This window comes from Helianthus annuus, chromosome 1, assembly GCF_002127325.2.
Source record: "Helianthus annuus cultivar XRQ/B chromosome 1, HanXRQr2.0-SUNRISE, whole genome shotgun sequence".
Classification (NCBI taxonomy): Eukaryota; Viridiplantae; Streptophyta; class Magnoliopsida; order Asterales; family Asteraceae; genus Helianthus; species Helianthus annuus.
The window spans coordinates 105111417-105137376 of record NC_035433.2 but is presented as its reverse complement, the minus strand read 5'-3'; the positions used below and the strand labels follow the sequence as shown (position 1 = coordinate 105137376).

At 39.2% G+C, this 25960-nt stretch overlaps 1 long non-coding RNA gene across 12 annotated transcripts; it reads right to left on the bottom strand.

Annotated features, from left to right (window-relative positions):
• Positions 1-3615: 3615 nt before the first annotated feature.
• On the bottom strand, positions 3616-7927 carry LOC118492177. Of its 12 annotated transcripts, none has more exons than XR_004892619.1 (9): positions 7826-7927; positions 7691-7742; positions 7535-7604; positions 6225-6290; positions 5632-5816; positions 5120-5170; positions 4943-4992; positions 3959-4359; positions 3616-3837 (listed from the first exon to the last, which is right to left on the bottom strand). It is a non-coding gene; the product is annotated as an uncharacterized LOC118492177 (long non-coding RNA). The 12 variants fall into 12 exon arrangements; XR_004892621.1 differs by having other exon boundaries at positions 7535-7580; XR_004892620.1 differs by having other exon boundaries at positions 7848-7866.
• Positions 7928-25960: the final 18033 nt, after the last annotated feature.

Genomic DNA, 25960 nt, shown 5'->3' with positions numbered 1-25960 from the left:
AGATATTGTTTTTCGCGTTTTTCGGGTAATGTTCCGTAAGTCTGATTGCACATGCAGTTGCTCATGCAGGCGTTTTGAACAGTTTGGTTTGCTATGTAGACATATATTCTATGTTTTGAGAATTATGGACATTAGGGAATTTCCAAAACAATACATTCTGAATAGATGGCGCAAAGAGGCTTCCCCAAACTACTCTCCTGAATACTCAATTAGTCGTGAATATATGACCGAGCTTGATCCTGATGTGCAAAGTATGATGCGAGATATTATTTTTTCAACCGAATATACTTTGAACCGTTTATCTGGTAATAAAGAGGAGTTATCCTTATACAAGGATCATGTTCAATCTTATATGAAGAAGGTTCAAGATATGCAGATTGTTGCTCCTCCTGCTAGTTCTATGGATAGATTTGCCGAGATAACCGGTCAATATAAAAACGACAAGAATCCAATAAGAGTCCCTGTCGGGTATAAATCCAAATGTTCTGGTTCTCGGAAGCGCCTGAAATCTAAACAGGAGATAGCAATCGACAAAAAGAAATCAAAGTCGAAATCCGGGGCCAAAGAAAGACAGTGTCAGAACTGCAAAAGCTATGGACACAACGCATCGACATGCAAACAGGCCGTAATTAAAAGAAGATCGACAAGGTCTTCGAGAGCCAGTGAAGAGTAGTTTGGCGTTTTGTATTTTTCATTGTTACAGAACACACACAGATGGTCTTCGAGAGCCAGTGTAGAGTAGTTTGGCGTTTTATATATTTCAATCCTATATAACACAGACAGATCTCAGTTTGGCGTTTTAAATCATTTTTATACATCATTTTTTTGCATCTTTTTCTTTTTTCTACCTATTTGTTCATAACATGCTACTTCGAAGTTCATAACAAACAATATAAGATCGGACAAGGAAATCAAACGCCAAAAAAAAAAACAATAACGCCGCTAAATAAAACTACCATAAACTTATAATTTGGGTCGTGCTAAACTCAATAATGTTTTGCTAAACGAGATGGATAACATTGTTAATCCTCAGTTAAGAAAGATGTGTAACAATGTTATCCATCCCGTTTAGCTAAACTTTATTGAGAACAAAAACTAAATCTCCATGAAATGGCGTTTTTGAAGTTTTGTGGTTTTTGTATGTTTTGGCGTTTATATCGAGGATCTTGCTCATTACATAGAGCGAAAGTATATTGAGAAAATAGTGTATATCAAAGAAATGAGGATTGGAATCTTTGATATTTTGGTTTTTTTGACGTTTATAAGATGAATGGTATAGAGGAAAATATAGGTTTTTGGGGTTTTGGTGTGGATTTTAGTAGTTCTGAGAGTTTGTTTATATAGGATGTTTTTGACGCGTGTTTTAGGCACGATTTTTATTACAGTAAATGCTAGTAATTAAGTTCCGTCGTTTCAGTACTGTTTGTTCAGCTTTATCGGTTAAAAACAAAGTTTGGCGTTTTATATCTATGGCGTTATATTATGATGAAGTGTGCTATGTGTGTTAAGGCGGGATTTTAATAGCATGATTTTGGCGTTTTATGTTAAGTCAAAAGACCCTTTTACCCTTAATGAAGCACACCAGATTAATAAAAGTGATTTTATTTACGAAAACGCCACCGCGTCATCTAGTCCATAGATTGTTTTGATCAGACGATCCATAAGCGTTCTCTTCGTTCTCACACTTTTGGGCGTTTTCTCTAAATCCTGACCCTATATATATATATATATATATATATATATATATATATATATATATATAGAATAAATATAATGTACAAAAAGCCTAAACGTACGTTAACGTACGCGACAAGATTACAACGTGCGTGATTAACATACAACGTGCGTGATTTGTATAATAAAGGCCCCCATGCGTGATTAATTAGGGTTCCATGCGTGATTTGTGCCTCCCATGCGTGATTATCAAAAAAAAACTGTTCCATGCGTGATTACTTACCTGATCGAACGGTTACACCCTTCGCGTATGTTAATGTACGATAAGGTGTTTTGTATGATAACCTTTCCCTATATATATATATATGTGTGTGTGTGTGTGTGTGTGTGTGTGTGGATAAGTGATCATGTACAATAAAGAATTCTTGTACGAAGTGTAGGAGACAAGCTCAATCATTGATCTTCCAAGATCAATGACTCAAAACTAGGCAGTGACACTTTCGTAAATATAAGAGCATTCGCAATGAATTCCTTATCCATATCCATATATTTACACTAAAAACAATTACTTTTGAGTAAATTGCCATTTTAGTCCCTCAGGTTTGACTAAAATTGCCACTTTAGTCCAAATAGTTTTTTTTCTTGCCATTTTAGTCCTTGACTTTTGTCATTGTTTGTTATTTTCATCGACTACCACCACCACCTCCCAACAGCCATCCCATCACAACCTTCTATCATTGACACCACCTGCCTGCACCGTCACCACCCACCCCACCACCATCACCACCCATCATTTCCATCACCACCGGCCACTTTTCCGCCACCCACGCCATCAACCAACATCGTCTTCATCATCGTAAAAACAACAACCACCGCCATCATCTTCACTGTAAACCGGCATAACACCACCCCCATACCATTGCACCTGCAAAAAAAGAAAGATAAATGTGGTTTGATCAAAATTCACCTTCAATTAGTGGGTTGGATGAAAATGGCAAAAAATGACAAAAGTCAGGGACTAAAATAGCAGAAAACAAAACTATTTGGACTAAAGTGGCAAACAAAAAACCTATTTGGACTAAAGTTGCAATTTTGATCAAACCTCAGGGACTAAAATGACGATTTACTCCTTACTTTTTCTTTATCCTTTTCAATAAAATAATATTTGAGTTAATTATTGTTTTCGTCCCTGTGGTTTGTCAAAAATCAGTATTTCAGTCCATTAGTTTAAAAATTATGATTTCAGTCCCTGTGGTTTCACTTTCGTAACCATTTCAGTCCACCTCATAACCATTTCAGTCCCTGTACTAACATAATAAATGGAATGAAATGGTTACGAAAGTGATATCACAGGAACTGAAATGGTTACGAAAGTGAAACCACAGAGACTGAAATCACAATTTTTAAACTAATGGACTGAAATAGTGATTTTTGACAAACCACAAGGACGAAAACAGTAATTAACTCATAATATTTTTATATTTTTATATTACATTTTCTCTCTCCTCCACTCACATCCATTTCTAAAAATATTTAAAAAAATATATGATTTTTTCTCTCAAAATTTTCCCCATATACTTAGAGATGAACAATAACTTTCTCATATATATATTTTCTCTCTCCTCCACTCACCACCACTTAAAAAACTAGTGGAAATGCCCGCGCGTTGCCGCGGATACTTTTGCATCCGGTCGACATAACAATTAGCGTGACCGGAAAATTCTGCCCTCGACATAACAAATGTATGTACATTTGCATATATTTGCATCTACCATGAACGAAGTAGTCATAACAACACTTAGTCGACAATATTGCATCCGGTCATCATGTCTTGACCCTCTATAACCTTAAGCCCACTAAAATTTTCATGCCTTGATTCTACCCCGCCCAATTAACCCCATACTTGGAGCCTCCTTTTTCTAGATCCTTCCATTTAACCAATTTCAACTGAAAATGCACCTTATGTAAAACCTCACCCTTTTAAGGTTCCAAACAACTAATTAGGCTTTCTCTTACAAAACGTTCTTACAAGATGGTAGAATAATATCTATTTGCAGACGTCTAAAAAAGGCTTGCTAAGCATTTTTCCATCTTCAGACTTGGCATGCTTCATGTCTTCTAAAGCAAAGATTTCAGGGAGAAGAAACTCTGCATCTGTTACTGCTGGAATAGGTAAAAAACACACGTAAAGAGAAGAAAAGGTTACAAACCCCACTCTAATGCTAGAAATTTAAAAAAAAAAAAAAAAACTAAATTTGGCAACTATACCTTCTGAGAGGATTACCTCAATCAAATGCTCACTGCTAAATCTTCTTCTCGTACACCAAGTCCACCAGGTTTTTGAATCAGAAGTAACCATTGGTAGCTGTAAGCCTGTGCAACTTAGCAACTAAAGCTTGAAAAAAAAAAGTTAAAAAACCTGTGAGCAAGTGATATCGTATCGTGTATATCATATTTGAAACGCCACAACTTATCTTTTGGAATAGTGCAGAACAAGCCAGCATAGTTGACGAAAATTACCTAAATGAGCTCAAACTTAATTCTCCAATTACTTTGAAGTTTAAACATATAATTAATAATTTGGAAAAACACCTGATATAGATCCCGTCTCCAAACTCTCCCACTTGATTCCTTAAGCTATCCAGCATCATTAGTTTCAATCATCTTTATCATTGAATTATCTAACTGTGGATATTGTATACCATAAATTGAAAACCAACTTTAATTTCTTTAAAGATTTACATAAAAGTTAGGGGTGTGAATTTCTGACACGACCCGAAAAGCCGACACAAACCTAACACGGAATTCGCGGGTTTAGGTTTAGTCTAAACAGGTTCGGGTCAGTTTCAGGTTGAACCCGCGAACCTGTTTAGGTTAACAGGTCGGGTTCGGGTCAACCTGGTTGGGTTGGCGGGTTGACCCGTTTAACACATTTATACTATATATTTTTTTAATATATTTTATGTCATAAATTAAATGGGGTGTTTATTTTATGCCATAATTATAACTTAAAAAGATAAATTAAAATAGATTTTATAATTTAAATATGATATTATTATATACATTTGTGTTTTTTAAGTAAATTTTAATTTTAATATATTAATTTCAGAAAAAAATAAAAAAAAATCGGGTTGAACGGGTCGTGTTCGGGTCAACCCACGAAATTTCTGGTCGTGTACAGGTTTGTGTAAAACTTTCGGGTTCGGGTTGGGTTGAACCCGCCAACCCGCGAACACGACCCGTTTAGCACCCCTATAAAAAGTACTACCTTTAGATGAGTCATGAATGAACGGAGAAACAAGGAGATAGTTCCATTGCCTACAAAAATAATTAAAAAAAACCTTGTTAGCATATTATAATCTTTGAATTCTAATGTGAGCTGGTTGAGTAATCGGAGAGCAACATCCTACTGGATTAAATAAGTAGTTGTCAAGATATTACATACCAAACCAATTAGAAGTTGAGGTAATCAAAGAGCAATATCCTACTGGATAATCTGCAGACATCATCAGGAAAGAACATTAACTACAAACTTATGTTTTGGTAGATAAGTGAAAACGATGTAACATGCACTAACTGAACAACTTGATCTGAAAATCAATCTTTAAACAACAACATCAAAACACAGTTCAATCACACCGGCACATTACACGAAACAAAAAATCTGAAATTACCGATTATATAACAGCGTGAATCAATGAAACTAACTAAATAGCAACTAATGTTCAAAATTAACCTTCAAATCACAACTTCAATTACCGATTATGTAATAGCGTGAACCAATGAAACTAAAACAACTTGATCTCAAAATTAATCTTCAAACCACAGCAGTAAAACACAATTCAAGTATAAATCAATATCATATCACTGTCCTTTCCCTACAAGTCATTAGCAATATAAATTAAAGAAGCATATTATGAAATGAAGAATCACAAGAGTAATTGAAAGGTAACTAACCTTTTCATATACACATATCAATTCCTTCAAATACATGAAGAGCAGCTTCTATGTTTTCCTTGTAACCCTGGTGCCAAAAAACGTCTTTGTCGCCTTCGCCCAAACCATCCACCATGAAACCTCCGATATCTTAATAACCTTCTGCCAGTGCTCGGTACACCGGAAATGTCTCTGAGTTACCGGACCTAAAAACATCATGTGCAGCCATATGAGAATTACTTGTAGAAGGGTTGAAATAAAGCACGTATGTCAAAAATTGATTTAATCCTTTCCTAAATCGCAGAGGAGGGGTATTGTTCTTGTTTGAAATTAATCTATTCATAAATAGATGAGTTAAAGTTGCCACCTCTTGGTCACTGAAATTAATCTGGGTCGGGTTTTCAGTAGTTCAAATCACGAATATTGTGCCCTTTTCAATTAACACCATATGAACCAAATACTGGTTATACGGGATCCCATTTTACTTCATGCTATTATAAAACAACTTACTTCATGCTTAAAAATAGGGGCTAAAGACTCAAATCATAGTTTACACAAACGCTAAATGTAAGAGTTTAATATAAAAAAGATTGAACATATGCACTTCAACATACCTTTTCAAATCATATTGTTCCTCCCTCCATTAAAACAGTCCCCTCCTCTTTAAGTGCAGCCAAAGTCTAGAAACAATTAAGAACAACCAGATATTAAGATCTCTTAACAATTTTAGTTTGTAATGAAGTTTTACTAAAACTTGACTAAGAAATTCTTCTAATAAAACATGTTATGTAAGTGATGAAACAATGGTTAACCGGGCAGGGTTAACACACTGGTCTCGTCAAGAAGGGTTAATCCCTTCCTCTCGAGGATCGCTGACTGGATCACCGGTGGTTGATCTCCTGCACAAGGAAACAAGCCGTGACTCGTAACAAGGAGGATGGGGTGGGGGGTGCTCCTTGTTACCACTCTCCGGCGTGAGAATCAGTAGTTTGCTTGGGAAGCAAAGTAAGATAGTAGTAGTAGTGAGAGAGTTGTGAAGAGATACCTCAAACCTGGTTTGGGGTTGGTATTTATAGCCGAGGAGTGAAGGAGGATGATGATGGATGGACTGACGACGTGCTGCACCTTTTCAGGTGTGTCAGGCTTGTCGGTTGTGGAGGTTACGCCACGTCAGTCCATTGCTTACGTAGCTCTGACAGGTAACTGCCATTGGTGCCACTTGCACTGTGGTGTCAGTCCCACTTGCTTGAGTGCATAGGATGCGGTGCAAGCCGCATCGCTACGTGCGGTAACATCTGAAGTTACCGCGTCTCCTACTTGTGATCAAGGAATACGCGAGATGCGGTGCTAGCCGCATCGTCGTCTTGCCTGCATCCCTTGTCGTGACGAAAATGCCCGTATGGTGCGGTGTCAGCCGCACCGTTACGTTCATCTTCTTCTATGCCTAAGGTAAGGCTTTCTTGTGATGCTATGTCGCTGTGAATACTTCCGTTTTCATACACCAGATGTGATGCTATGTCGCATCACTCTACCGTTCTCATGTTCCATGTAAGTCCTCCTTCGTTACTAGGTAGATTGGATTCAACCCTTGTGCCGACGCGTTCCCGCATGGGCACAAGTAGGTTGTTAGCTAGTGGGGGTTTTGATAAGGGTAATGGTCACTCGCGGTCAATGCTGACGCGAGATCTGGGACCATACCCCTTCAGTAAGTGACTATTTTTTTTCTTGGCCTTTTGATGTGGTTTTATCAGGAATAGACGGTTTAATCCAACAATCCTAAACCCTCCCTCAAATCATTAAATATGCAGATTTCCAATTGACGAAGAAATAGAAATAAATAAACAATAAAAAGGTAAACCCAAATATAAAAGGGAATATAGAGGTGAAATTATAGAGAGATGGAGGAACTGAGCAAATCTTATACCTTGAGCTTTCTACCCATCCAGATCCTTCAAAATTAAGTGTCGTAGCTGACATAATTGCAAGATGTATGTCTAAAATCAAAGGATTGAACCTTGACGAAGAGATCCAATATAGCACGACCGAGCATTAAAACCCTAAAACAGAGAAGAAATCATACCTTCATGATGAAGAATCCGTAGTGATGGAGAAATCGCGATGGCATAGAAGATCTGACATCGTCAAAGAAGATGAGATGTATGATTAGGTATGATTTTGGAAGGAGGAATAAAAGAAAATGAGTGGAGTTAATCACCTGCAACTAAACAGTCGCTTACCGGAAGAGCATTGAAGAATAACGATTGATGTTCAACAACCGAAGCAGGGGTGAAATCCCAAGAATCACCCTATAGGGTCTTAAATTTTTGGATAATGCACAAGTTTATCCCCTCTAAAACTGATTATACTCTCTTATACGTAATGCTATAAAATTTATACGCGTGTAAAATGACCAAAAGGGTAGAAAACTCAGTTTCTTTAATATAGTATGGATAATGCATAAGTTTACCCCCTCTAAAACCGATTGTACTCTCTTGTACGTAATGCTATAAAATTTATACGCATGTAAAATGACCAAAAGGGTAGAAAACCCAGTTTCTTTAATATAGTAGTATAGATTAACAACCATTCCTTTTAATATAACTAAACTCAGTCACATATTTTTTAGGGTCATCATTATGAATGCTCTAAGGTTAAAAAAATTGAAAAATAAATAGAGAAAGGGTATTCTGGTCATATCTCACTTAAACTCTTTCCCCCTTGATTTTCAAACGAGTATAATTTTTTTGTATGTTAATATATTTTTTTCAAATTACACCGTATTAACAAGCATTTAATTCTCTATAATTCGAGCAGCCTATTGCTATAGTTTTCTTAAAAAAATACAAGATTTTGAATACTCATTACGTGATTTTGAATACCCAACACATGACTACATGATTTCGAATACTACATTATATAATGTGAAACCACACTAAGTGATTACGTAATTATGTAACAATAGTTGACTATGTATTATTAAGTGACTAAGTGATTTTGAATACCAATTTCGTGATTACGTGATTTCATTATAGTATTTTATGTGAAACACACTGAGTGATTACATTATAAGCATAACTGTAATAATTTTAGTTATAACAAATTATATTGAATGTGTAAACAAATAATGAATTTATATTGAAAGTGTAATCACGTAATGGTCTATGTTGAATGTGTAATCACGCAATATGTATTCAAAATCATGTAGTCATGTGCTGTGTATTTAAAATCACGTAATGGATTAATGTGTATTCAAAACCATGTAATTTTTTTAAGAAAACAATAGCAATAGACTGCTCGAATTAAAGAGAATAAAATGCTCATTAATACGGTGTAATTTTTTTTTAATATTAACGTATGATAAAGTTATTGTCACACCCCAACCGATGGCGGAAACATTGGGATGAGACGAAGTGTGTATAGATTGCAAGAGACTTCATAACACTATGTGACAATATATAATTAAATTCAAATTTCATTGCAATACTAAATGTCATACAAGATTCAAAAAGAAATAACAACATTGTTTCATAATATAACATAACAATAAAAGATAGATTATTCTAGGTGTGTATCTAGTCCACCCTAAATCTTGTTTCGTCTTGAATATCATCTCAATAATTAACCTGCAACATGTATTAAAATAGAGTTCAATGCAAAAGCAAAGGCGAGTATACAAGTTTGACTACATAGCATAATAGAATAAAAACTCATATCCAACATGTTACATAGTGAATAAATTTACTAGCAATGCAATTTTGGCGTACTATATGATCAAACCCATGAATACAACGCATGAAATAGCCTAATCCCAATAGTTTAGCGGGGTGGTAATGTTTAACTTAACAATACCCAATAGAATAGCGGGCGGGGCGTTAATCCTATAGCGCTATAATTGTTAAGGTGGGCTAGCAAAGTTAATGAGCATATAACGTTCCAAATCGTTCATAGAGCATACAAGCATAGCAAATATTCACAATAGTTTCATGTCACGTTCATAGATAGAGTATGTTTTGTTTAAGCATAAAAGTAGTTTTGAATAGGTATACATGTTGCATCCCAAAGTGTAAAGGGGAAAAAGGGATCGAGTATACTCACATTGGTTGCGTATGAGAATTCTTGTAATAACGCACGAGTAAAGATTGAGAAATAATCCAAGAAAACGAACAAGAGTGATTATCCTAGATTTTTAGAATAACACATAACGAACCCGTTAAAAGTTGTAGATAAATATAATCCCTAATGGTTATGACTTACGATTTAATTATTTTGATATTTTATCACATTTTTATCCTTAATGTTAAAAGAACTAGAATAACTCCTTAGTTATTATACTTTTACACAAAAAAATAGACCATATTTTAATTTACTAATTACTTATTTTTCTCCCAATTATATATATGGTTTGTCATTTGTTTATACTAAATCATTCTTATTGGATTCGTAAAAGTTGTCTTGACAACATAATTCTTATAAAAAAAATTAGATTTATAAATTGTATAATAGTTGTTAAAAGTCTTTTAGAGAATTATATATATGCCAACTATGATTTAATAATTGAAGATATAGATAAACTGATTTAAATTAAATACCACAAAAGAATTAAACTATTCTAAATAGTTTAGTAGCTTATAAAAACATAAATATGATATATGTGTTTTCACTTTACTGGATAAAAATATGTAATAAAAATTACTATTTGCATGTTTGAAGAATACTGCATAAAGGAAAAAGACACGTTCTTTTATGAAATAATAAAAAGAAATTAATATGCGCATGAAAAGGGTTTACCCAGTTTCGATAAGAAGTAACACGGTTTCCCCCTTTTCTTTTCCAACACCAACCCACCAACCATTCATCTTTTTGCGTTATTAATTCCCTTGTTTAATATATATATATATCTTTTTATTTGAGTTGCAGGTTGTCATCATATCTATATTGAAAGAATCCATGGAACTGTTTCTTTACATATGCAATAAACTTATGGTTTATTACTAAGATATGTTGATTTTTAGTTAATAATCTACTGTCATATTCTTTACATTGAATCAGATTATTACTAAAATAGGATTATAGGTTCTAACAGGGTATTAATAAAGGAAAAAAAATAATAATATACCGAATCGAAATGGTGGCTGTGAACAGACCGGACGATAGGCGAGAAGTAGAGGTAACGGATCGAACTAAGCGACAGCCATGAAATATGGGGACAACATGACAGCCACTGGTAGTATGGAGACTGATGCTCGTGATGAAGATGAAGTTGCGGCAGTCACGGTGCGGCACTGGCGACTTGGCCGACCGTGGTGGTCGCTGAAGGTGGCATGGTTGTATCATTCAACACGACGAACAGTAGATACGTGGCCCCCGGCTTGTTTCCGATGAAGTCTTTGAGTTCCTGCATGTGTGTGAATGACACGAAAAGGTGTTGAGAGTGTATGAGGGTGTCGAGAGTGGGTTGTGGGATGATGATATATAATCACAAGAGGAAAGGTAACAGGTTGTTCACAATTGATTTGAGCGGCAAAGTTTTTAAACTCATATTTGACATGAAGTCTTATATTTAAAAATCAAAGAAGGTGGCCAAATTAAAGTCTAGATATATGTGAGTGGTTCTTGAAAAATAGAATCTTCAATCACAAGAAGATGGCAACAAGACGGTGTGAATGCAATCAAAAGTGATTTGCATTAATTGAATATTTTCATTCTATACCCTTATGTTTAAGTCAACTCACAAAATAAACCATTTAGTTTCGTTTGAATTATTATAGACCCTAAACTTTACCCACTAACTTATGTTATGATATAAGAGGATTAACTTTATAAGACAACTAACTAGGTTAGGTTACTAACTTTAAAATTTAACGAGACTACTAAGTTTATTATGAAAATAACTTTTAAATTGTAAAATAAGTAAATTTAATTAATGTTAACAATAAATAAATAACCCAAATTATAACAAATTAAATTAAGGATAAAGATGCTTCGATGATACAACGGATTGTAATTTTTTTTTTTTGAAAGGGACAAGCTTCTAAAAATAGATTCTCTAGGCTCGATTTCTAAGTTAGGAAACTTATGAAAACGCGGAGCGTTACAGTTATAGCCGTTTAAAAATCAATGGAGAAAGTTGTTCAAGTTAGAAAGAACTAAATTACCCTTCAAGTCAATGTCACTTGTCCTCCTCTCCATGTCACGTACACTTCGTACAAAATATTTATCTTGTATATCTAATAGCTTTTTTTAGTGAAATACATGATCCATAGTCGACACGTGAACATGATTTCACGACTATATACTTAATCACTTTAATAATATCATATACGAGAAATTCAAGACTATATACTTAATCACTTTATTAATATCATATACTAGAAATAAAGAGTTATCTTAAAGAGTTAAATATCATTTTAGTTTATGTGGTTTGACAGTTTAGTTCAAAGGTTTTATTTTTGACCTGTGGGCAAAAAGATTTCACCGTTGACATTTTAGGGGCTGTTTGGCAACATCTGAATAATTAAGTGTTGAACCAGTAAGATGTCTGAATTATTAAGGGTCTGTTTGGTATGGGATAATGGAATAGACGAGAGAATGGAATGGACGAGGTAATGGAATGGATGAGATAATGGAATTGATCATTACCATTCCATGTCTTGTTTGATTATCATGTGTGAATGGAATGAACAATTACCTTTTGTTGTTTGGTATGCAAAAAAAAGACGAAGGAATAAAATTAGATGGCAGTGGTCAATGATGAGTGATCATGGTGCGTGGTGCTAGGTGTCAGTTGTAGCAGCGACGGTGGTGGTGGGTGGAGACGACAACAGATGGTAACAGCGATAGCAGTGGTGGTGGATGACGGTGGAGGTAGGTGGCGATGGTGGTGGAGGAGGTGGTAGGAGCGACGATGAGGGTCTGAGGTGGTAGCGGTGGTGGCGGTGGGTGGTGGTGGTTGATAGCGGTGGCGGCGGTGGTGATCGAAGGTCGCAGTGGCAATGATGGCGGCGATGATCGAAGTTGGGTGGTGGTGATGATCAGAGGTGGCAGTGGCGACGGTGGGTGGTGATGATCGGAGGTGGCAGTGGCGACAGTGGGTGGCGGGGACGGAGGTGGGTGTCGGCGATAGGTGGTGGCAGCGGCGGAGGTGGGTGACGGCGGCAGATGACGATGGTGGTGGTGGTGGTGGGTGGTGGGTGGTGGTAGCAACGGTGGTGGGTTGTAGTGTTGTTAATGAAGGGTGAAGAGGGAATGGAATGGAAAAAAAAAACAGGGGAGACATATGGAATGATTTTGAGGGAATGGAATGCATTTTGGAATGGACGATTCCATTCCATCGACCAACCAAACACTTTTTTTTTCATTCCCCCACAATGGTTCATTCCATTCCACCTCTCATTCCTGCATATCAAACGCTACCTAAGTGTTGAATCAGTAAGAGGTCTGAACCATTAAGAGCATGTATAATGTTTAACCGTTCAGAGGCAAATGTCTGACCAATTCAGATTAGAGGTCTTAACCATTCAGACTCTGTATAAATCTTAACCATTCAGAGGCAAATATCTGAACCATTCAAACATCTGCTCGTGAAACAAACAGTCTAAACCATTAAGTGTTGAACCAGTAAGGGGTCTGAACCATAAAGAGTCTCATTAAGAGGTAAACAAACAGCCCCTTAGTCAATTTGGTTAACTTCGTCCATTATTTCTGTGACATCCCGAACTTTCAAGGTTAGTAACGTTAATCTTGTGATCGTAATTTCTCACTGATAACTTCGTTAAACTTAAATGTTTATGATAACTTGGTTAGTTATCATGTTGGTATATTTGGGCCACGTATATTTTGGGTTACATACTCACACTTTAAATCCCTACATGATCCGTGTCGGCCCAAACTGAACACATGAATAAACCTACGGACATCGGCCCTATGCTTGGACTTGGGCCGGCTGCTAGCATCTTGGCATACACACACTCACTCGAAACCCAAACCCGAGTAGCCCAAAATAAACCTAATGGAACTAAAAGCCCAAACCCGCCACTGTGACAACTCGAGTTTTCGACCTTCGTTGACTTTGACTGATTAGTCGTTTGACTTATTGACTTGTAATGTGCACGTTATGTGATAATGAGACTATTGTGAATATTGCGTGTTGTGTGTTATTGATATAATGTGAACCTGGGAGTACACACTCGAACTAGCTAAGTCTTGTAAAACTTTGTAAAGCTTTCACGAATCAACCCGACGAATCAGAAGCTTGATCCGTCAATTCAATCTCGACGAAACAGGAAGTCTGTTTCGCCAACATTATTTCGACGAAACAAGTGTCTCGCCGGCCCATCTGTTTCGCCAAGCCCAGTAAGGGCCCATTACGTCAATACGTGTATAATAACGTGAACCCGTTTATATTTTATACTTTTAGCAAATCAGAAAAACCCTAGAACTTCCTTGTGTGTGTGTGACGGCAAATCGGTGCTCCCAAGCTCACTCTAGCGATCTAAACCATCCTCTTTGATATCTCGGTTAGTGTGTGTTTGTTTAATCGGCTTCTTGATTCATTAATTTCTTTATACATATTATGCATACCTGATTCCTAATCGGATGTGAATTCGTATGAAGGGCAATATTGAATTGTTATGCATGACTAATCGATTTCGTAACGTGGTGCGAATTATGATGTTAATTTAGAATACTATCAAACAAGTTGGATTAATATGAATATGTTTTGATGGAACTGGATTTAGAGATGTGCGTATCTAATTGATGTTTGTTAATCTCGTTGGTTGAATACTGATCGGATACGTGTTACTATCATGAACCTATCTATGTTTAGATAGCTAGCGAATCATGCGTGGGTTAGATGATGATTGAACGTGTCTGTTTGATGATGATATGTAACGGCTGTAGTTGTATGATTAGGGTTTCTGTAGAACGTAACTGAACGATAATTGACGTAATTGATAAATGACGTAACTGATCATTTGACGTAACTGTTGGTTGACGAAATAGAATTGTTGGCGAAACAAGTGGGGTGTTTCGCCAAAAAGGTGATTGACGAATCAGAATTGTGTTTCGCCAAGAGTAATCGGCGAAACAGGCTTTGTGTTTCGCCAAGGATCATCGACGAAATAGAAATGTGACTGGCCAAAGGATGTTTGACGAAACAGAATGTGTTTCGTCAAACCTGTGATTCGCCAATGTTGTGTTTCGCCGAGGGTAGTTGGCGAAACAGAATATTCTGCACGGTAAACTGACTTAGCTCTGTTAGAAGTTAACTGAGATACATGACTGTTGTAAGTATAAGACGTTACATATATGACTACGAATACGTGCAATGTGATACTCGGTGCTCGTTGATGCGATGATTCACTATGATTATATCTACGTGCCAACTTCGTGATTATAAACTGATTATGTATACGTGCCTATCTTAGGACTTGACTGATTGTTTGTGAACACTTACTGTAACATACCGAGCAAATCAAGGTGAGTTCATTGCATTTTCTCAAGCATGCGTCCCGGTGGTTTGGGACAACTGGTGAACGTTTGGAAGGGAAATTTGGGGTAAACAACTGAAACATAGAAACAATCATTTACCGGATTGCCTGTAAGGCAATGGGGTAATTAGTTGATAGCGCTATTAGGTTTGGCACCCTCACACCGGGCCGTAAGGACGGGCGTGAACTAATTACTGGGACAACTTGTAACGCGGATATAAGACCTGCTACAGCTTGTCAAGGTTGTTTGATACCTTGACTTTGACCAATGCCTGTAAGGCATTGGGGTTAGGCATTCCCATCATTGACGCTGCATACGGTACAACAAACTAATTAACAACGATATCAGAAACAAACAACGAGTTGACTTAACTAATATCTGGTAACTTCACACATAAGCAACACCTTGAACTCACCAGCGTAGTCTGACACACTTGTTTGCATGCTTGTAGGTCGTTAACTTTGGAACATGGACTTGCTATCTGGGCGAGCTGGAGTGGTCATGAATCGAAGCTGCTGGATTATTTATAATTGATACATTGGTTTTAAGTTTATTTTGAAACAATTACTAAACGACTTATCATATGCTTCCGCTACATAACTCTTGTGAACTGATATTGTGTTTGACATTTAATTTCGGCTATTAATGACATGTTTTATTTAAGTACTTACTATTGGTTCAATGTGATTGGTGGCTCAGACTCTGATGTGTAACACGCCTCGCGGGGTTTCCGCAGGTGGTATTTTGGGGGTGTTACAGTTTGGTATCAGAGCCACTGGTTATAGTGAACTAGGTTTTAAACGTTTTATAAAACCAGACTATAACCAAATACCTTCGAAGAATCGATCATGACACTCAGCTCCAGATTGCAAGGTTCGTCTCCTGTTTAGTTTATGCATTACTTCTTTAGTAGTCACACACTCATAACTTGCATGACACGATATACTCACTACTACGGTGGCTAGATAGTGAGACACTACTCATCGACTTATGTGAATAGTAAACCTGTGATACCATTCGTTGTGTTGTGTGAACGGGGGAAATTTCGAGCGCAAGCTAAGAGGCACTAAGATAAGCATGCAAATTGCCTTATTATTATGGGTGCACACTTAATAATAACGTGGGGTGCATGCAAGTCCCAGTGAGGCTTATCGAGCGTGAGAAGGGTTCTGCCTTATTATGTGTGAACTTGGTAGTACGTAGATATCAACCTGATACTTGATATCCATCTCGTTTCGATTTCCTGAATCGGTTCATCTTTATATATAGAATCATGAGTGGACGCGGACACGGACGTGGCAACATCAACATGACCCAGGCTGAGTTGACTGACCTAATCAACACCCGTGTGGCTGAGGCTTTAGCAGCCTATCAAGCTGGTACGGAATGTACCAAGTACTCTTACTCTTATAACGCATACACGTCTTTTCACTCCTGTAACGTGTTTCCTTTCGTCATTTAGGTCAACAAGCGCAACCCCAACCTAACCAGCCTGCGTGTACGTTCAAAATATTTATGGACTGCAAGCCACAGACCTTCACCGGGACTGAAGGGGCTGTGGGACTTCTGAGATGGTTCGAGAAAGCAGAGTCTGTGTTCGCTATTTGTAACTGTCCCGCTGGGGACAGGGTGAAATATGCTGCGGGTACCTTGGCGGATGGTGCCCTAACGTGGTGGAATGCCCAAGTGCAGTTGTTGGGCATCGAGGCAGCAAATGCTACAACCTGGGATGATTTTAAGGAACTGATCAGAGAGGAGTATTGTCCTCGGGATGAGGTTCAAAAGTTGGAAAACGAGTACTATGACTTGAAGATGGTTGGATCTGAAGTCGAAGCGTATGTGAAGCGATCGTATGAATTGGCGGACATGTGCCCGAACTTGTCCCGGCCTATGTCTCGGAGGATTGAGTTATTCATCAAGGGGTTGCCTCCGCGTGTGAAGAGTTTAGTCACTGCAGCCCATCTCAATGATTTAACACAGATCGTTCGTCTGACTCATAAGATTGTGGACCAAGAAGTAGAGAGCGAATCGTTACCCCCGCGTATTTCGGCCACTAAAGCTGCTACCCCCACTGCCACTGCGTCCGCTAGTGATAACAAGCGGAAGTGGAGTGATTATGACAAGGCATCCAGTGCTGGCCAGACTCAGAAAAGGCCAGACAACAGCAACCGCAACATCAGCCAGTCGTCTTCTGTCAATCAAGGCCAGGGAAGTGGTCAAAGTCAGGGCTCGTATGCAGGGAAGAAACCACAGTGTAATAAGTGTGGCTACCATCATTTCGGGCCATGTAGTCGCACATGTCGCAGGTGTGGTAAAGTGGGCCATGAGGCCAAGGATTGTAGGGCTTCACAGCCCAAACACCAGCAGCAACAGAACCAGCAGAATCAGAGACAACAGGGACAACCACCACAGCAGCACCAGGGTTTCAGGAAGGGGTGCTTTCAGTGTGGTGATGAGGGCCACTTTAAGCGGGATTGTCCTCAGTTAAACTAGAACGCCAACGACAACAACCGCCCGAATAACAACAATGCTGGAAACAACAACAACAACGGCAACAACGGGGGTAATGGTGCTCGGGGCAGAGTGTTTCAGCTTGGAGCAGGGGATGCCAGGAATGACGGCAACGTTGTAACTGGTACGTTTCCTGTTAATGACGTATTGCTTCTGTATTATTTGATTCGGGTGCTGATTGGAGTTACGTGTCCCTAGAGTTTAGTCAACGATTAGGGATAACCCCAACACCTTTAGAGGTTAGACAAATAGTGGAACTAGCAGATGGTAAGACGATAGAAGCCTCCAATGTCCTTTTCGGATGCAAACTAGATCTCGTGGGTCAGGTGTTTGACATTGACCTCCTTCCCGTTACTCTCGGTAGTGTTGACATAGTGGTAGGCATGGATTGGTTGTCTAAGCACCAAGCAGAAATTCTGTGTAAAGAGAAGATTGTACGTATTCCTCTCCCTGATGGAGAGTCACTGTTAGTTCAAGGGCATCGTAGTGGGACGATGGTTGGGATTATCACGGCCATGCGTGCACAACAGTATCTACAAAAGGGGTATCCTGCACTGTTAGCGTTAGTTACCAACGCTCAGTCTGAAGAGAGTAAGATCGAGGATCTACCAGTGGTGCGAGAATTCGCTGATGTATTTCCAGAGGAACTACCAGGGTTACCTCCTCACCGTCAAGTAGAATTTCAGATTGATCTTGCACCGGGAGCGGCTCCAATTGCTCGAGCTCCTTACCGGTTAGCACCTGGAGAGTTACAAGAACTGTCTAATCAACTGCAGGAGTTGTTGGACAGGGGCTTTATTCGACCTAGTTCGTCGCCTTGGGGAGCCCCAGTTCTGTTCGTGAAGAAGAAAGACGGGTCATTCCGTATGTGTATCGACTATCGAGAACTCAACAAGGTGACCATTAAGAACCGCTATCCGCTACCACGCATCGACGACTTGTTCGACCAGTTGCAAGGGTCAAGCGTCTATTCAAAGATCGACTTAAGGTCGGGTTATCACCAGGTAAGGGTTAGGGAAGAAGATGTCCCCAAGACTGCTTTTCGAACGCGCTACGGACACTACGAGTTTTTGGTCATGCCGTTTGGATTAACGAATGCACCAGCGGTCTTCATGGATCTCATGAACCGTGTATGTAAGCCATATCTCGACGAGTTTGTTATAGTGTTTATTGACGACATCTTGGTTTATTCCAAGAACAAGGAAGATCACGAGCGTCACCTACGTCTCATCTTGGAACTCTTGAGAAGGGAACAGCTGTATGCGAAGTTTTCTAAGTGCGATTTTTGGATTCGAGAAGTGCATTTCCTTGGGCACGTTGTTAACGAGAAAGGGATACATGTGGATCCTGCGAAAGTAGACGCAGTTAAGAATTGGGCGGCACCAAAGACTCCTTCTGAGGTGCGACAATTTCTTGGTCTCGCTGGATATTATCGGAGGTTTATTAGAGATTTCTCGAAAATCGCGCAACCTCTCACCTCACTGACACAGAAGAACACGGCATACTCTTGGGGAACGAAGCAGGAAGAGGCCTTCCAGTTGTTAAAACAGAAACTTTGCAGCGCACCGATTTTGTCTTTACCAGAGGGTACCGAAGATTTTGTGGTCTACTGTGATGCATCTATCCAGGGTCTCGGATGTGTGTTAATGCAACGCGAGAAGGTGATAGCCTATGCCTCGCGACAGTTGAAGATTCATGAGAAAAACTACACGACACACGACTTGGAGTTAGGAGCGGTGGTATTTGCGTTGAAGATCTGGAGGCACTATCTGTACGGTACCAAATGCACCATCTACACCGACCATAGGAGTCTTCAGCATATCTTCGACCAGAAAGAATTGAATATGCGGCAACGGCGATGGGTTGAATTATTGAACGATTATGAATGTGCCATCAAGTATCATCCGGGCAAGGCGAACGTTGTAGCTGACGCCCTCAGCAGAAAGGATAATGCACCTAGGCGTGTACGAGCATTGCAACTCACGATCCAGTCCAATCTTCCTTCCCAGATACGAAACGCTCAGTTAGAAGCGTTGAAACCAGAGAACGTTCAAGCTGAAGCTTTACGCGGCTCAAGGCAACGATTAGAACAAAAGGGAGACGGTGCTTACTATGTAACCGGACGCATCTGGGTTCCACTCTATGGTGACTTACGACAACTTGTAATGGATGAGGCACATAAGTCACGTTACTCCGTACATCCTGGATCAGATAAGATGTACCACGACTTGAAAACTACATACTGGTGGCCCAGCATGAAAGCCCATATAGCGACATACGTCAGTAAATGTTTGACTTGTGCTAAAGTCAAGGCGGAACATCAAAAGCCCTCAGGTCTACTGCAGCAACCAGAGATACCCACATGGAAGTGGGAACAGATCGCCATGGATTTCGTGACAGGACTACCAAGAACTCAGGCCGGAAACGATACCATTTGGGTGATTGTTGATCGTCTCACGAAGTCAGCACATTTCTTAGCAATCAAGGAAACCGACAAGTTTTCTCAGCTGGCAGCAGTGTATCTTAAGGAAGTGGTTTCTAGGCATGGAGTGCCAACTTCTATCATTTCGGACCGTGATCCGCGTTTCACTTCAGAGTTATGGCAGTCAATGCATAAATCGTTTGGTTCTCAACTCGACATGAGTACCGCTTATCACCCGCAGACAGATGGTCAAAGCGAGCGCACCATTCAGACACTTGAAGATATGCTTCGGGCATGCGTACTCGACTTTGGAAAAGGATGGGAGAAGCACCTACCGCTGATAGAATTCTCCTACAACAACAGCTACCATACAAGCATTAAGGCAGCTCCGTTCGAAGCACTGTACGGACGGAAATGTCGTTCACCTCTCTGTTGGCATGAGGTGGGGGATAGTCAAATTACAGGACCTGAGTTTGTCCTTGAAGCATCAGAAAGCATCGTGCAGATCAGAAACCGTATGGCCGCAGCTCGCGATCGTCAGAAAAGCTACGCTGACAAGCGTAGTAAACCGCTGGAATTCGAAGTTAATGACCGCGTTATGTTAAAGGTTTCACCCTGGAAGGGTGTGGTACGTTTTGGGAAACGCGGCAAACTAAACCCTCGTTATGTAGGACCATTCAAAATTTTAGAACGGATTGGAAAGGTGGCCTACAGGTTGGAATTACCTGCTGAGTTGGGTAATGTTCATGATGTATTTCACGTATCGCAGCTAAAGAAGTGTTTGGTTGATGAAACACTAGTAGTACCATTTCAAGAGTTGAAGATAGACGACAAATTGCAGTTTGTCGAAGAACCTATTGAAATTATGGATCGGGAAGTTAAAGTTCGTAAGCACAGCCGCATACCGATTGTGAGAGTTCGTTGGAACTCAAGACGGGGTCCAGAGTTCACGTGGGAACGCGAGGACCAGATGAAACTTAAGTATCCACATTTGTTCCCCACAGATCAGGCAGAACCTAGCAAACTTAATGATGATGTAACTAGTGAATTTCGGGACGAAATTCCCATTCAAGTTGGGGATGATGTGACACCCGCGGGTAATGCACAGTCATCCTGATTAGCATCACATCGTGTTCCGGACGGCCTATCAAATTTCGGGACGAAATTTCTTTCAAGTTGGGGATGATGTGACAACTCGAGTTTTCGACCTTCGTTGACTTTGACTGATTAGTCGTTTGACTTATTGACTTGTAATGTGCACGTTATGTGATAATGAGACTATTGTGAATATTGCGTGTTGTGTGTTATTGATATAATGTGAACCTGGGAGTACACACTCGAACTAGCTAAGTCTTGTAAAACTTTGTAAAGCTTTCACGAATCAACCCGACGAATCAGAAGCTTGATCCGTCAATTCAATCTCGACGAAACAGGAAGTCTGTTTCGCCAACATTATTTCGACGAAACAAGTGTCTCGCCGGCCCATCTGTTTCGCCAAGCCCAGTAAGGGCCCATTACGTCAATACGTGTATAATAACGTGAACCCGTTTATATTTTATACTTTTAGCAAATCAGAAAAACCCTAGAACTTCCTTGTGTGTGTGTGACGGCAAATCGGTGCTCCCAAGCTCACTCTAGCGATCTAAACCATCCTCTTTGATATCTCGGTTAGTGTGTGTTTGTTTAATCGGCTTCTTGATTCATTAATTTCTTTATACATATTATGCATACCTGATTCCTGATCGGATGTGAATTCGTATGAAGGGCAATATTGAATTGTTATTCATGACTAATCGATTTCGTAACGTGGTGCGAATTATGATGTTAATTTAGAATACTATCAAACAAGTTGGATTAATATGAATATGTTTTGATGGAACTGGATTTAGAGATGTGCGTATCTAATTGATGTTTGTTAATCTCGTTGGTTGAATACTGATCGGATACGTGTTACTATCATGAACCTATCTATGTTTAGATAGCTAGCGAATCATGCGTGGGTTAGATGATGATTGAACGTGTCTGTTTGATGATGATATGTAACGGCTGTAGTTGTATGATTAGGGTTTCTGTAGAACGTAACTGAACGATAATTGACGTAATTGATAAATGGCGTAACTGATCATTTGACGTAACTGTTGGTTGACGAAATAGAATTGTTGGCGAAACAAGTGGGGTGTTTCGCCAAAAAGGTGATTGACGAATCAGAATTGTGTTTCGCCAAGAGTAATCGGCGAAACAGGCTTTGTGTTTCGCCAAGGATCATCGACGAAATAGAAATGTGACTGGCCAAAGGATGTTTGACGAAACAGAATGTGTTTCGTCAAACCTGTGATTCGCCAATGTTGTGTTTCGCCGAGGGTAGTTGGCGAAACAGAATATTTTGCACGGTAAACTGACTTAGCTCTGTTAGAAGTTAACTGAGATACATGACTGTTGTAAGTATAAGACGTTGCATATATGACTACGAATACGTGCAATGTGATACTCGGTGCTCGTTGATGCGATGATTCACTATGATTATATCTACGTGCCAACTTCGTGATTATAAACTGATTATGTATACGTGCCTATCTTAGGACTTGACTGATTGTTTGTGAACACTTACTGTAACATACCGAGCAAATCAAGGTGAGTTCATTGCATTTTCTCAAGCATGCGTCCCGGTGGTTTGGGACAACTGGTGAACGTTTGGAAGGGAAATTTGGGGTAAACAACTGAAACATAGAAACAATCATTTACCGGATTGCCTGTAAGGCAATGGGGTAATTAGTTGATAGCGCTATTAGGTTTGGCACCCTCACACCGGGCCGTAAGGACGGGCGTGAACTAATTACTGGGACAACTTGTAACGCGGATATAAGACCTCCTACAGCTTGTCAAGGTTGTTTGATACCTTGACTTTGACCAATGCCTGTAAGGCATTGGGGTTAGGCATTCCCATCATTGACGCTGCATACGGTACAACAAACTAATTAACAACGATATCAGAAACAAACAACGAGTTGACTTAACTAATATCTGGTAACTTCACACATAAGCAACACCTTGAACTCACCAGCGTAGTCTGACACACTTGTTTGCATGCTTGTAGGTCGTTAACTTTGGAACATGGACTTGCTATCTGGGCGAGCTGGAGTAGTCATGAATCGAAGCTGCTGGATTATTTATAATTGATACATTGGTTTTAAGTTTATTTTGAAACAATTACTAAACGACTTATCATATGCTTCCGCTACATAACTCTTGTGAACTGATATTGTGTTTGACATTTAATTTCGGCTATTAATGACATGTTTTATTTAAGTACTTACTATTGGTTCAATGTGATTGGTGGCTCAGACTCTGATGTGTAACACGCCTCGCGGGGTTTCCGCAGGTGGTATTTTGGGGGTGTTACAGCCACCCTTGACCCATTAGTTATGGCAGCCCAATTAGCAGCTTTGCCATTAGTTAGGGCGACCCAAGTGGATGGGCTTGAGCCCATTTCGGCAATCAAATTAACGCCCCAAACAAATGGGTTAGAATTATATTGGGCCGATGAAAGTCAAGTGGATCCACTGATGTGTTATGGGGGGCGGCTATTATAGATTGCATATCCACATAATTACGTAACAAGATATTATAACAAACCAAACCCTACCCTCCTCCAATATCACGCACGACAACAGGAGACTCTACCCCCTTCCCTGATTGCGACGGCAGGCACATCTTTCTTCCCCTCTCTTCGGTTAGTCATTAATTGTATTTTGTTTACTGGTGTGGTATTCTTTTGTGCCAAAGTGTATTATATGTTAAATGATTATTAACATCCGCAATTCAATACAATGAGTTCGTGTAGATATAACAAATAAGATTTGGATTTGTAAATAAATAAGGTATGACATGTGATATTATGTTAACTAATTCTCTGATAATGACCATGTTATAATACATATATTCGATTAGAAGGTTAATGATTAGTATTGTTCTTGAAAACCGTATAAACACTAATCTCTTATATGAATTATATGTGATAAGGTTCTGGTAACAAATGGTTTGTCTTGATTGGATACCCGATGATGTATAGGTATTTATGTGTGAGTTTAAATAATTAGAATTATGGGCATGTGATTGAACAATATGAAATCTAGAATATCCATATCAATAATCTGATTCATGATCATTTTAATGAGCTGGATGGGATTAGGTTAAGTCCATGTTAGTTGGGCCGCATAGGATTAATGGGCTTGCTGGATCAGATTACACATAGACTAGTGGAACGGGTGATTGTTATGTCTAAATGATGTTTTAATGATTAAACCCCATCAGTATTGATTGATATGTATGTTGATCTAAATTGTAACTTGGGATGGTGTGATGCAAAGGAAAACAACACCATGAACCTGTGTAGTTATTATGGTCATTGAGAATTAGGGTATGTAAAGTTTGGAGAAACAATTGTGATTATGTGAGAACATGTTGGGTAAACTTGATGCTGAAAAGTGTGTAAGTATATGGGCCGCATACAAACTGTTGGACACACACGCACGCACTTGAATTGGATTGTTAGATTTGGGCCACTTCTTAAGCAAAATAATGATGATTTGGACTGAATTAAGAATGGGCCGGTTATAATTTGCATACTAGATTAATGTTTAAAGAGGAGCTACGGGTAGTAAATTGGAATTGGCCTTGATGGGCCGCCCACTCCGCAAGTGGTTGAACCTCGGCCCAGATGTTCCGAACTAGATATCGGAGCCTCTTTGGTTGGGCTTGGTATGAGGGGCCGAGCTTATTGGGCGGGTAATGAGAATGGCATAGTTAATCCAATTCCGCACACTCTTACGTAAGTAATAAACTAACCGGGCGAGTGATGTGTTAATACATGAATTTGTATCGTAAATGTACTATTACCTGATGCTTGTATGACATACGGGTTGTTATATGTTAGGATGTTTATTGCTTGAGCAATACGTGTGACAAAATACGTGAATCAACACGAATACGAGACTGATTGTTATTGATAAACCATGTTAGGATTGTTTTGAGCAACGTGAACACGTAACTAGTCTAACCGAGCAAAATCAAGGTGAGTTCATCTCTCTTGAGCATGCGTCCCGGTGGTTGGGACAGTCAGTGGGTATCCCGGGGAGGGGTAAGTCTTTTGGGTAAAAACGAGAATGTTGGATAATATACTCTTCCTATCACTTTTAAAGTCCCTCTGTGTTGTTTGGTTACCGGGGAGGTAACATGGTATTAGTTAGTAGCGCTACTTAGGTTTGGCAACCTCACCCCGTACCTGGGAGGACGGGTGTTGAACTAATGACCTGGTCATGACCAATGCTTTGATAGGAGCATTGGAGAAAGGGCAATGTAAATCAGAAGCCGTCTTGTATTCGGGGTATTATCAACATTACTTTCGGAATTACAATCAATGGATTAACTAAATACTTGGTAACCAACGTTTTCGTAAAACTATGAACTCACCAGCGTTGTCTGATACACTTGTTGCATTGTAACACCCTAACACGTAATAACTTAAAAACGACGCAGCGGAAAAAGAGCCTTAAAAATTTCCATCTTTATTAGAACACATTACTTACATAAAGGCTCAGTTACAAAATGTCAAGCGTTAACTAAAAGAAATATACAACATTCACTTCCAATTAACACTTTAAGGCGTTACATAAATAAAGCTAAGTAACCGTTCTTTCCGTACAATCCTTTCTCTCGACTCGATCCATGTCCGCTTCTCTTCGTTCGTGGTAGAAGAAATCCGTCTAATACCTGTGGACATCACATACAACTTAACCATTAGTCGTTAACAACATCATACGACATGATTCTCATATAGTCTTGTATTGAATAACATTTAACAATAGAAACTTGATTCATTCAACTATCCTTTCGTATTTTCTTGTTCCGAGTTCGACTTTGATACTT